The sequence below is a fragment of the Typopeltis vanoorti genome, chromosome 20, assembly GCF_054136105.1.
Source record: "Typopeltis vanoorti isolate ZY-2024b chromosome 20, IOZ_Tvanoo_1.0, whole genome shotgun sequence".
Classification (NCBI taxonomy): Eukaryota; Metazoa; Arthropoda; class Arachnida; order Uropygi; family Thelyphonidae; genus Typopeltis; species Typopeltis vanoorti.
This window is the reverse complement of record NC_143568.1, coordinates 86,588,364-86,601,927: the sequence shown is the minus strand read 5'-3', so window position 1 is coordinate 86,601,927 and position 13,564 is coordinate 86,588,364. Positions and strand designations below refer to the sequence as shown.

The window sequence follows — 13,564 nt, the reverse complement described above, 5'->3', positions numbered from 1 at the left end:
TATTAAATTGTCTGCAAAGTCATTTATCTCAGAACATCTGCAAACCAATGAAATTCTATAATAAATTTAGTTTAATCCTTTATCCAAGTGTAAGCCAACAAAGTTTGCGCCTGAAGTATCTTCAAGACTGAGGCAACTCGTGGTAAAGGTGGACCAAGCTCTCATCACTCCTTGTGGACATGTATAATGCTATGCATTAAGGGAAGGGCCAGTACCCAGATTGGTTTCAACCTTTATTGAGGTCTCTTCAGCAGGAGCCAGACCCAGAATACTGAGACATAAGCAATGGAGAAGTCATATTTACTTTGTTTAAGCACTTGGATAAAGGATTAAACTAAATTTTTTATAGTCTAACCAAGTGGGGAAAAACTTCCAATATCTTTCTCTAAACCCAGAATAATTTAATAATAAGGTGGTACACCTTTTGGCAACTTGTATAGGTAAATATGACTTCTCCATTGCTTCTGGATCTGGCTCCCACTGACGAGACCTCAATAAAGGTCAAAACCAGTTGGAAGCTTGGGTGATGAATGGCAATGCTGTAGCCCATGAAGTTTTAACTGAGGCACAGCTGTTGTTGTTACCCCACAGATGACATATGAGCAGCTTTACTCGGTGGTGGGGTGAGCCTGTCACAGTGTAGAGCCAACCGCTTCTTAGAGTTCTTCTCAGTGGCAGGGTGAGCCTATTACTGAAGAGAACAATGCCGAGTTTTTGGAGTTTGACCTGTACTTGAATAAAGTTCGAAACCAGTCTGGGTAGCGGTCCTTAATGCATAGAATTATACATGTCCACAAGGAGATGTGCTTTGCAATATGGGAGATACTGAGACAAGAAGTGATGAGGGCTTGATCCACCTTTACGAGTTGCCTCAGTCCTGAAGATACTTCAGGTGCAAACTTGGTTTGCTTACACTTGGATAAAGGATTAAACTAAATTTATTATAGCCTAACCAAGTGGGAAAAAACTTCCAACAATGAAATTCTCTGAAGCCCTTACTAGTATGGAATTATATTAATCATTTTCACATAGGTATCCTCAAACAAATTGTACCAGACACTGATAGTCTAACACTTTGTCTCATTACTAGCTTCTTACCAACCATTTTCTTCCAAACTGGTGTATTACACATCACGCATCAGATCTCTTCAATATGATAAATTCTATCTTCTAAGCTACTTGGCACAAACATCTAAATCTTGGTCTTCTGGATCCTTTTTTTCTTCTGGGTCCAGTGTTATAACACCTATTATGCAAATAACTCGTCTCCTATTGTTTTATACATAGGTGTTCATATCACTTTAATTTGTGCTCTACTTGCACACTGTCTAGTTTCTTTCTAATATGGTTCTACCATTAAAGTGACCTCTTCATTTTCCTGATTTTTCTAAGAACTCTTGTATCTTCACTTATCTTTAACTACAGCAATCCCCCGATTAATGCGTCTCCAATTAGTACGTTGTTAATTTATCAGTCTTTTTTTTTTCTATACACAAATGCAATTAATGCACCTCTGAAATTTGATTAGTGCGCCTATATACATCTTAAAAAATAAAAATGTTACAGATTTTAAAAATTTTCTATTATACTTTTTTTATGGCTAACTATTTTAAAAAATCACTCACCAGGATGAAATAATTTAGTTATTGATTTAAAACATTTTACAAATGTTATTTTTTAATGGCATACAATACTGTACTACACTACGTGTTTTCATATACACTGCTCCAAATTTACAGCCAAAATTTATGTCATTCTGCTAATAACATAGCATTTTGTTGATCATATCTCGTGCCTCCTTTGCAATTGTTTTCCTTACTTTTTTTATTTTAAAGTATTTTCCCAGCTTTTAATCACAAGTAAAAGAATTAGTGAGCAAAAAAGTGGAAGTCTGAAAAAGATTCAAAAAGTAATCTAATTGGAAGAAAGACTTGAAATAATAAAGAAAATGAACAAGGAGAGTCCAGATCAAAGACAGGACAAGAACACAAAATGAGTGAATCAACTATAAGAGCACTTTTAAGCAAAGCTGCTGAATACGAAGAGAAAGGTAAGTCTCTTTGCAACCTTGAAAGAAAGGGCTATAAATGATGAAAGAGAAGAATTCCACGCTAGTGCTGGATGGTTTGAGCGTTTCAAAAAGAGAAATAGCCTACATAATCACAGGTGAAGCTGCAAGTGTAGATAAGGAGGTGGCCGCAAATTATCCAGAGTTTTAAAGAAAATTGTGGAGGAAGGGGGCTATTGTGACTAACAAATATTTAATGTCAATGAAACCAGCCTTTTCTGGATGTGAATACTTTCACAAGACTTTTCTGACCAAATCAGAGAAATCTCAGTCTGGTTATAAAGTCACAAAGGATAGAATGACTCTTCTATTAGGTGTCAATGCCGAAGGTGATCTAAAGTTAAAATCCATGGTAGTTTATAGGGCCCAAAATCCTAGTGCCCTCCAAGGACCTAGGAAACGATTTGAAAATATTTTTTGTACAATCGAAGTTTTTAAACAGCAATGCTGAAATGCTTAGAGGCTGACCCTGATGAAGAGAGAAGCAGTAAAACTTGCAGAAGAGTAGAAAAGGCAATAGGGCCATACATCAGTTGTATGAAAAAAAAGGATGCCCACCAAACTACATTAGCTCAATTCATTAGCAAAATTATATAAATCAAGTGGATATTAAATACAGCATTATTTCAGTTTTTTTTGTAAGTTTCTGGTCAAATTTTGTATGAAACTTTAATGGTTTCTGCATTTGGCTTTAAAACAATGCTGGATTTAATATCCACTTAATTTGTATAATTTTTCATCACCCAAATGAAGCCTTTATTTTAATAAATACTTTAAGTACCGACTGAGAATCTGCTTACAAAAAAACACCTCTCTGACACTTCAAGTTCCTTAGTAACGAACGAAAGTTTTTGCTATCTAAAGGTTTCTGCCTGGTCTCTGAGAAGAATCAACCAGTTCAAAACAGCTGTTAGGCCAGTGAAACCTTATCAAAATAGACCAACAGAAGGCAAATATATGGACGTTTGGGCTAGCGATCATGTCTCCTATAAGGTCTGCGCTAAGGCAACTTTTAAGTTCCAGCAAGTGTATTCCCATAAGTTCCCTGGCCAAATTTTGTACATAGTAAATAAATTTATATTCTGAATATGTTTTGTCTTTCAGCTTCATGGTTTTCCTTTAACTAAGCCCTGAGACATACCCTAATTCTTCTATAAGAAAAAATTAAGGATCAAAAAAGAAATTTGAGGAGCAAATTATACTTTTTTCCCCATAAGTTATTATATTTGGTTAGTGCATTTTTGCTTAATATGCCTGTTTTAAGAACACATTGGGCATATTATTTGAGGGATTGCTCTATCTAATCCCACTCTCACTCTGTATATTAAAACTGGTTTGAAAGTTTGATATTTTGGCTAATTTAAACAAAATTTACCTAATTTTATTTACCTGGCTCCTCACTATGTCAGCCTTGTTTATTCTATTATCTCATCTTCTGTATCATAGCCAAGAATTACACCATCATTTGAACTTAAGGGTTAATTTTATCAACCATCTGCTATGTCTGTCGTTATAAATGTTCCTTGCATCCTAAGTGGGATATTGACTGAGCTGCAGAAGTTCATCTTCTATAATCTATTTCCACACTAATTTGCCATTTTCACTATAAATTGTAACTAAACAGTTAACATGTTTTACAGGTTTGGTATAGAAGGGGATTCATTTAAAGGATAACATCTGCAGAGAGTAAATCATTAAGCATAATGACTCCAAATTTCCATATCTGATCAATATCAGTTTTCTTAACTATGTAAACCGCAACAATAGGAGGATGTATAACCTTACCTTACATTTGTCTATATTGAACCATCATCTGTCTTCTTTTCAACTGGTTTACTAGCTTCTGTTTGCTCACTACATATCATGGCAGCTGGTCTCTTTTCCTCAGATTTACCCTATCAATGCAGTAGTACCTCAGGGCACTATATTTTCAGCCACTCTACCTGTAAATTAATGATTTGCTCTCATTGACTTCACCATACTATCTAGAGCTTCACTGATAACAGTCCACTCCATTTCTCTTTTTCATTTGGCAAACCTTCCAAGTGTCCACTTTGATCAGATATCCTTTCTTTGGCTGACCTCCACCCTTTCCTGGCACAGAAAGCACATCTCAGCTTCTGAAGATGCAAAAAAATCCACTCACTGCTAGATGAAGGTCTCCCCAATTTTTTCCATTCTATTCTCTTTTCAGCTTTTCTCATCCACTGCAATTCCAGCAATTCTTACAATTCATCCTACTCTCTCCCTTGTTTTTCCCCCTTCATTGCTTCACTCGGTAGCACCACTCTGATTTTATGTGGTCTAGCAGGTTGCAGTTGTGCTATTGTTGCTCCTAGGAGTTTCCAGTTCATAATAAAATTGCTTACAGTTGATCAGGGCAGCAATTTCCCAAACTGAGTTGTTGCAAAAGTAACATCTTATAACAGTGCCAATCAAAAGTCAATGAGTCTTATGGTATGGCCAATTTTACTGTCAATATTTGTCTATGAAAATTGCAAAGACTGTGTTTCCTTTTATACCCGTATGAACCATACAGATGTTTTTGATCAGATAGTGTATGTATGCACAACTGCTGACATCATACAATTCTCCAATCAGTCCAACCATGGATGCTCACACATTTGGAGTTGTATAACCAATCCTCTCTAAGAATGTTTAATGCTATTCACAGATGGAAATTCAGTTGATCAGTCGCTCTCACAAAGATCCACTTCAATCCCTCTTTAACAGATTGTTTCTGAATTATACCTATTTTAGAGTGCTTTAATGATGCTCTGCTGAACTAGCCACTATTCTTCTCCACTTTCTTCCTAAACTAAGAAGAGGTGGCACTGGTCAACAGCCTTCTATCTGGCTATAAACTTACTGAACCAACTTCTCTTCCTCTTTCATTTCATCTACCTCTGTTTATTGAAACAGCTTCCTTACTCTATCTTCTCCTAAGACTATACCTTAAGCCATTCAAAAAACACAACAGATTCCTCTTTTCTTTTTACCTTCTTGTCCATATACATGACATTAATGTGCCATAGATCTTTCAATTTTTTGCATATAGGTCAGACTCCAAAAATATTCTTGCATGAGATTCAATTCTAAACTGCTAAGTTATAACTCAAATTTCAGCCATATATTGCTTATATAGTTCTATTTACATCAAATAATTTGTGTTTTGAACATTTTTCTCTCAGTAGCTTAACATCTATTGCTGAAATATTGGAGCATTCCAGCAGGAAAACATGATGAAAAGAATATGTAAACAGAGGATATGGAAATGGTGGCATTGAAGGAATGCATATGCAAAGAAAACACAGTAACACCATGTTTGGTTTAAAGCTTTAAACCAGACAGAGCAGGAGCTTAAACTTCAAAAACCAGACTCTGGATGACTAGAATAAAAATCCCACTATGTTAAAGGATAAACTGGAGATGTGCATTCCACACTGTGAATAAAACTGAATTTCCTTAAGGAATTTACAGTGAATAGTCATGCATGTTTGTTTAAGCAAAACCAAGCCTCCCCCCCCCGCCGACAACTGCACAGCAAAGTGTACTATGATTTACTACTTACTGTCCTCTTGTCAGGGAAGGGTTGAGTCTTCCATGTTTCCACAACAACCTCCAGGAGTCTTGGTTTCTTGAGTGGCTGGTGAGCTGTTTAAATGTTTGTAATTCAGAGTTGAACCTTTATTGTTGTTATTCATTTAGTTCTTGGTCTTCCTTTTTTCTTTTATTCTTGCATACAGGGCAAGATTGGGTAGTCTTTTTGATGGCATTCTCTCGACATGTCCATACCACTGAAGTTGTCTTCTTTTGATCTTTTTGATTAATGTTCCTGTATATTTTAGGTCTTGTCTTAGTTTAATTTGTTTTCTTTTCTGTCCATTTTGTTTTATTTATTTTTCTGAGACATTTCATCTCGAAAGCCTCCAGTTTTAGTATCTCTGTCTTCTTGAGTGTCCAAGTTTCTGAAGCATATAGCACAGTGGGTATTATAATTGCATTATATAATTTTATTTTTAGAGGTTTGGAGATTTTATTATTTTTCCAGATTTTACCTAGCTTATTAAATGATAACCATGCAGTCGATATTCTATGTTTAATAGTGGTCATGGTATCTAGGTGTTCTGTTATTACTGTTCCTAAATAGTTGAATTGTTTTACCTGTTCAATTGTTGATCCATTCAAGGAGAAGTTTAGTTTTTCTTTTTTTTCCAATTATCAAGATTTTTGCTTTGTCTGTATTTATGGTCATGCTGTATTCTTTAGCTGTACTGTTTAGTTTGGTTATTAGGTTCACCATTTTTTCTTTTGTGTCTTCTATCATTATAATGTCATTTGCGTATTTTGTTTTTAAGGTTATAACCATTTAGGTTGATCCCTTTTTCTCATTCCAAGGCTTCGTTAACCATATCCTCTAGGTAGATGTTAAAAAGGTATGGGGTAGATGGAACATCCTTGGGCTACTCCTTTACTGACATTTATTTTATCTGTTGTTATACTATTGAATTTAATTATTGCTTCTGTGAGACTATAATATTTTTCTAAAAAGTTTAGGGTATCTTCATCAATTTGTTTCTATTTTAATATTCTTAATAAGGTTACTCTGTTTATTGAGTTGAATGCCTGTTTAAAATCTATAAAACAGTAATAGATATTTTTGTTATGTTCCCAGTATAATTCTGCTAGTCTTTGTATTATGAAGATCTGATCCAATGTGGAGTGATTCTTTCCGAAGCCTGCCTGTTCTTCACTAAGAATGATCTCATATGTGCTCTATATTCTGTTCTGTAAGATTCTTGTAAGCATGGCTAAGGAATGTGATTGGTCTGTAGTTTTTACAATTTTTCTTATCTTTCTTGTAAATCGATATGATAATTCCTGTTCTCCAATCTTCTGGTATTTCTCATGTTTTAATGATTTTGTTGAAAAGTGTGGCAAGGAATTTTCAAGTGTTTGCTTTCCTTATTTCCAGAGTTCTGATGGATTTGGTCTATCCCTAGTGCTTTGTCAGATTTCATTTGCTTTAGAGCATTCTCCACTTCCGATGGAAGGATCATTAAGGTGTCATGTCTTGAGTTAGTATGGGGATTTGTAATTAGGTAGTTATTGCTTTCATTCTTAAAGGTTTCTTGGTAGTGTTCCATCCATATTGCCTTTATCGCATTTGGATTTCCTGTTTCCTCGCCCTGATGGTTGATCATTGTTAATGGTAGTGGTGAAAAGTTTTTTGTAATTTCTTTACTTGTGTTATGTAATGTTTTTGAGTTATGGTGTTTATATGCCTCATTGCATTTTTCTGCTATTTTGTTTAGCCAGTTTTCTTTAGCCTATCTGCAGAGTTTATCAATTTCATTTTTGAGTTGTTTGTATTTCTTCTTATTTTCTTCTGAGGTATGTCTGTTTATTTTTGTTTTTAGTTTTCTTTTTTCTTCACTTTTTCTAATATTTCAGATGTTAACCATTTATTATTGTGTCTCTTATAAATTCCTAAAGTTTCCCTTGCCGAGTTAATTAATATTTCTTTTCCTGTTTTCCAAAGGTTTTCGGTTTCATCTGTTTGAGTCCTGTTTATTTCTTCAATTTTCCTAATGTAGTCTAATCTTATTTGGTTATTTTTTAACTTTTCCATGTGGAGTTTATCAATTCAATTTTTACAATTTTTCTTATCATCTTTCTTGTAAATTGTTGAAATTGTTAAGTTGGTACTTTTGTTGAAAAGTGTGGCAAGGAATTTTAAAGTTGTTTGCTTTCCTTCTTTTCAGAGTTCTGGTTATTTTTTTAACTTTTCCATGTGGAGTTTATCAATTCTATTTCTTTTATAGTTCACTTTGAATTTTATCTGCATTGTTGCAGAGATGAGTTCATGGTCCGTATCCAGATCTAGGCTTTTGAGCGTGCTTACATTTTTGATCGAGGTTTTCCATTTACTTCTAATTAGGATACAATCTATACAATTTCGTATTTCTCTATCTGGTGAGGTCCAGTGTATTTAAAACTAGGTCTATGGTAAAATGTGTTTGAAATGACAAGGTTGTTTTCTTTGCAGAAATTGAGCATAGTTTCTCCCCTTTCATTTTCGGTTCCAATTCCAAATTTCCCCATTACATATTTTAGCTTTTCTATGAAAGTTCCAATCTTAGCATTGAAATCTCCAATTATGAGTAAGATGTCTCTGAAGTTTGTATTATCTATTTCTTTTTGGAGATCATTGTAGAATAGTTCAATCTCTTCTTCACTGACTTGCATCAGGTGCATAAATCTGGATAACTTTTATGTGTAGTCCTTTTTCTTTGGCTTTTAGTCTAATTCCTATTATTCTGGATGAGATAGGCTTAATATGATTTGGTTTACAGAAAATGTGTCTAATGATGAGTCTAACTTCCAGATTAAAACTTAAATGAATATTTGTGGGATGATGTGAGGAACTTTCCAAGGAATACAACAGCATTGATAAAATAAATCCTGCATAAAAAAAAATTTATTTTGTTCTACAATTCTTTATCAACTTCAGTCATTTGAGATTCAATTAAGCCTTCTGAATTATGCAGTTCAGTCATAATACCTTCATATTAAAGCATTTTGGCTTGGGTATTTATTCCAGCTAGGTGATATAGATTTTTTAAAAAAAAAAAGCCATTAGAAACCTGAAGTTCAAGATTTCTAATTTCTTCCCTGCTTCCACTGCTGAAACATATTCCCCACTGCATTTGTCCTGGATATTTTCTGTTAATTTTATATATTAACTTTATAAAGTAATTATTTCAGACATTCAGAATATCCTTATCTTGTAAAGGTGACCCCCATCTGGCTGCACCAACTGTATTTTCTTTTAACTTTATTGTTCCTTGATAATTTCTCAATATGAAAAAAAAAAAAATAAAAAATAAATAAATAATAATAAATAAATACAAAATACTATAAATTTTTAGCCAGAGTCACATCTTGTTCAGAAAATGAATAAACATACAGTACACCCAACAAGGATTAAAAAGTCTTAATGCCTTTGGAATCAAGTAAACTTATTTACAATAATAAAAATTTTAATATTTACAAATAATAAAATCTCCATATTTTCAACTCAATCATTCTCATTTTAAATATACAGCAGATGTTTCAAAAACATATGCAAACAAATATTTAGTCATAACTAAAAATGACTACGATTAAAAAATTAACAGTCCACTAACATTTTTATATGACAAGCATATTTGAAACTTTCAAATCTCATGTAATAGAATGCTTTATGATTTCCATATTAACGTTTATTTTTTCCTGCTGACATCAAAGATGGATGGTCTGATATGAATAAATTAAACAAAAGATAGAAAAATAACAGCATTTCAAAACACCTCACACTAAAACTCTATAAAACCATTATTATACCTATGGAAACCCAATCAGAAAAAAACAGAAAATCAAGAGCATTTGAAATGAAATACTAAAGAAAAATAAGACTCACCAGTGTTGGATCTTGAATGAAAAGATCTCCTTAAAGAAATAATTTATTCAGGATTCAACAAGTTTTAGCTAAACAACAACGAAAATGCTTGTACATAAGTAAAGATACAAATTGTTTAATGAATCATATGTCAGTACTATTTTATGTAATATTACTTAAAGGTACATGATGTCAATTTTTTCCAAGAATTTATAATGGAAGAAGTGTTCTTTATAAGATATATGTTAAGGCATGTAACAGAAGTTCAAAGTCCACTAATGAAAACCTTGGGTGAATTGTATAGCCTATGGCAAATTGTCTATGTGCGGGGCAGCACGTGCTCGGTGTTTTCCAGGAAGACGCAGCATGCACACAGAATTCTCCAGGAAGACGCGAATAGAAAAAAACGACACATTCACAAAAAGAGGATGCTGGGCAGAAAGTTATGGGAGTGAAGAGGGCGCCAAAGGTAGTGGATAAAAGGGGTTTTGTCCCCCTTTTAAAAATCTTTTGTCTGTTTTGCTTTGGATTTTCTTGTGAAGTTGGGGCGAGTTCTTATCGATTGCATGTAGTTATTCACAGCTATCATTTCGAGATGTCACATGGAAGGAATCGATGAGGAGATAATCGGGAACATTCCGAGCAAGCTTGAAGGAACTGACTGCCATATACATCCATGTGGATCGATCCTTGCCATGCTGTTTCTAGTCCACGATGGGAAAGAGAGCCAGAACAATGAAGTCCAAGCCTAGCCTGTGAGACAATCATCTAGAAGAAGACTGGACATTCCATGGGACGAAGCAAGGATAAGATGACAGAATGAATATACTTCCAGAAATATGGTAATGTTAAAACCTTTTCTAATTCTTTGTTAAGAAAGAGAGGAATATTGTGACATAGAAGAAAGGAGATGTTATGTTTCAGAACTCTATACTTGTATGAAAAGGATTATAGCAAACATTGGATGGCAGTGTTTTAAGTCTTAGGGCTATTTCTCAAGTAATTAATTGAATGAATTGTAGTTTGATTTGTTGTGTGTAATGATCTATAAAGTTACCAATGTGATTGAATTAATTTGAGAGAATGTGTAGACGAGAATGTGTTTTCAGAAGGTTACTCCTTGGTTACGACGAATTTCTAACCTAGGGATCTGGCTGGCACAGCTTGATCAAGGATATTTGGAGGATGCTAACAAAAATTTGTGCTATGGAATTAACCTATGCTTAAATTGCTGTATAAGATACAGTTGCTATGCTTAATCTTTTTACTTAGGATACCTATATTCCAACTGAGTTCATTCTTTAAATGTGTAACCTTAGGAATCTAATAAATGTACCTTTAATATCTTAACCTGGTTTGTGCCTTGAACTGAATCCAATGCACCAGTTGCTAATATATGAATCTGAGCGGGATAGAATTATTTGACAGAGACCACGACTGCAAACTAAAGTAAAGTAAGTGACATAGATAAACTGAGATAAGAAGCAATTAGTAAATTGATTAGCTTAGTATATTTTCTTAAGGTTACTCATTGGTTAAGAGGAATTTCTAACCTAGGGATCTAGGCAGCTTGATCAAATAAATATTGCCAGAACTTGATTTAGGAAATAACTCCAGACCGTTATTACTGAGGATAGGGCTCCTTTCAGAGGTCTACCCTTTGTTAATTATTTAATATACTTAATCATTCTAAGGATCGGCCAATTGTCTGGATAGATTTTACAGTAAATGCGAGAGTGCAGTGTTATGTTAGTTTCATGAGTATAGACCACAGAAGTACATAGTTAAAGTGATAACACTACACAGTGATAATTTAAGACTAATAAAATACGAAGAAGAACACAATAAAAATATATTGAAAATTTATTTATCACTAGGTTAGACTATAATAGATTTAGTTTAATCCTTTATCCCAGTGAGAGCAAACAAAGTTTGCGCCTGAAAATATCTTCAGGACTAAATATAGTGTTGTACTATCTTATCCAGTAAGTAGTGCAACACCAAGGCAACTCGTGGCAAAGGTGGAGCAAGCTACCAGGCACTTCTAACCCAGTATCTCCCATAATGCAAAACACATTTCCTATGTGGATATGTATACTGTTATGCATTAAAGGGATTGGCCATCTACCCAGACTAGTTTCGACCTTTATTGAGGTCTCTTCAGTGGGAGCCAGGCCCAGAGCTGGAGATACCAGGCAGAAGCAGTAGCAAGTCATCTGTGCCTATGGGAGTTGCCAAAAGGTTTATCACCTTTTTTAAAAATTACTCTGGATTTAGAGAAAGATGTTGAAAATTTATTTATCACTAGGTTAGACTATAATAGATTTAGTTTAATCCTTTATCCCAGTGAGAGCAAACAAAGTTTGCGCCTGAAAATATCTTCAGGACTAAATATAGTGTTGTACTATCTTATCCAGTAAGTAGTGCAACACCAAGGCAACTCGTGGCAAAGGTGGAGCAAGCTACCAGGCACTTCTAACCCAGTATCTCCCATAATGCAAAACACATTTCCTATGTGGATATGTATACTGTTATGCATTAAAGGGATTGGCCATCTACCCAGACTAGTTTCGACCTTTATTGAGGTCTCTTCAGTGGGAGCCAGGCCCAGAGCTGGAGATACCAGGCAGAAGCAGTAGCAAGTCATCTGTGCCTATGGGAGCCTGGTAGCTTGCTCCACCTTTGCCACGAGTTGCCTTGGTGTTGCACTACTTACTGGATAAGATAGTACAACACTATATTTAGTCCTGAAGATATTATATATATATATATATATATATATATATATTCTTTTGTATATAAATTATAAAATTTTGTTTCATTCATAATATATTTCACCAATGGAACACTGACAACAGAAGAATGATTTAGAATAATCTTTCAGGACTTTACTTCAAGTTTCATTAGACTTCCTCTTTATTAACATTTTTCTGTCCACTGCTAGACAAATGGCTCCTCCATAGTCTGCCATTCTATATTGAGCATTTCTGGGTCAGTGAGTTCTAGCCATCTTTTTTTAATTGCATTCTCGTAACATCTTTAGTCTTCCTATAGCTCTTTCCTTCTCTGAGATACCATTCAGGTATCATCTTTGTTCATTTTCAGGCATTAGTTCCTGCAGTAGGACCTGTTCATTGCCACATGGATCTTTTAATGGATGCAACAATGCCTCATCTTGGTTTGAGCTCTAACTCAGTATTAGATTTTATATCTCAAATGATAATACCAAGCAGTAACCTTTCCATTTTCTGCATTTTCAAATGGGTAGCCCTCAACTTGTAAATTTTTTAATCGAGTCCATGTTTCACTTTTAAGGCAGACTGGGATATGTCTTCTGATTGTTTTACAGCATTTTCCAAAGGCTATTCAACCAACCTGAATAATCTGTGCAACTCTTAGCAGCCTCACTCCATTCTGATCTTTTGTCCTAGGAAAATACAGAAAGGTACTACACTTGGTTCCATCTGTATTGGCTTTTTGGAAAAGTATTTATATTTATACTTTTTTTTTTTTTGTTTATATTTATTTTATTTCTATTTTTGTCCTTTCTGCATTTAACTCAATCATTTCTTGAAGCATTTCTGATGACTTACCCAAAAGTGAGGAACAATGATATTTGAAGAGAAGTGGTGAAAAAGCAAATAAAGGTCAATGGACACAAGAGGTTAGGAGCTTTATGTACCTAGAGAGCATGATATGATTTAGCAAAAGCAAAAGTAAACCTACAGGTAATTGATAAGATATCAAAAATTAAATCAGTGAGCCTTGCCATAAAGCCAAGGCTGCTGGAACTATGCAGATTCAAAGACTGAGATGAATAATGACATTTGAAAAATGCATGCTATGTAAAGATCCTGTGAATTGAATGGATGCAGAAGGTATTGAATAAAGAATCCTTTCTTTTAGGCTTACATGGTGATCAGAATACATTCTGGAAAATTATGGAGACAACTACCATGTTTGAGTAAAACTTTAGTTTAATATAAACCAAAATCAACACTCAACGTTTTGACCTTCATATCAAGGTCATCTTCTGGAGCATATACACTATATAC

The 13,564-nt window shown here is 34.3% G+C and overlaps 1 protein-coding gene across 4 annotated transcripts in view; it reads right to left on the bottom strand.

Moving 5' to 3' along the window:
- Positions 1 to 13,564, bottom strand: part of LOC150095632 (AP-1 complex subunit beta-1-like) — a 246,521-nt gene that overhangs the window by 14,871 nt on the left and 218,086 nt on the right. The window lies entirely within an intron of this gene.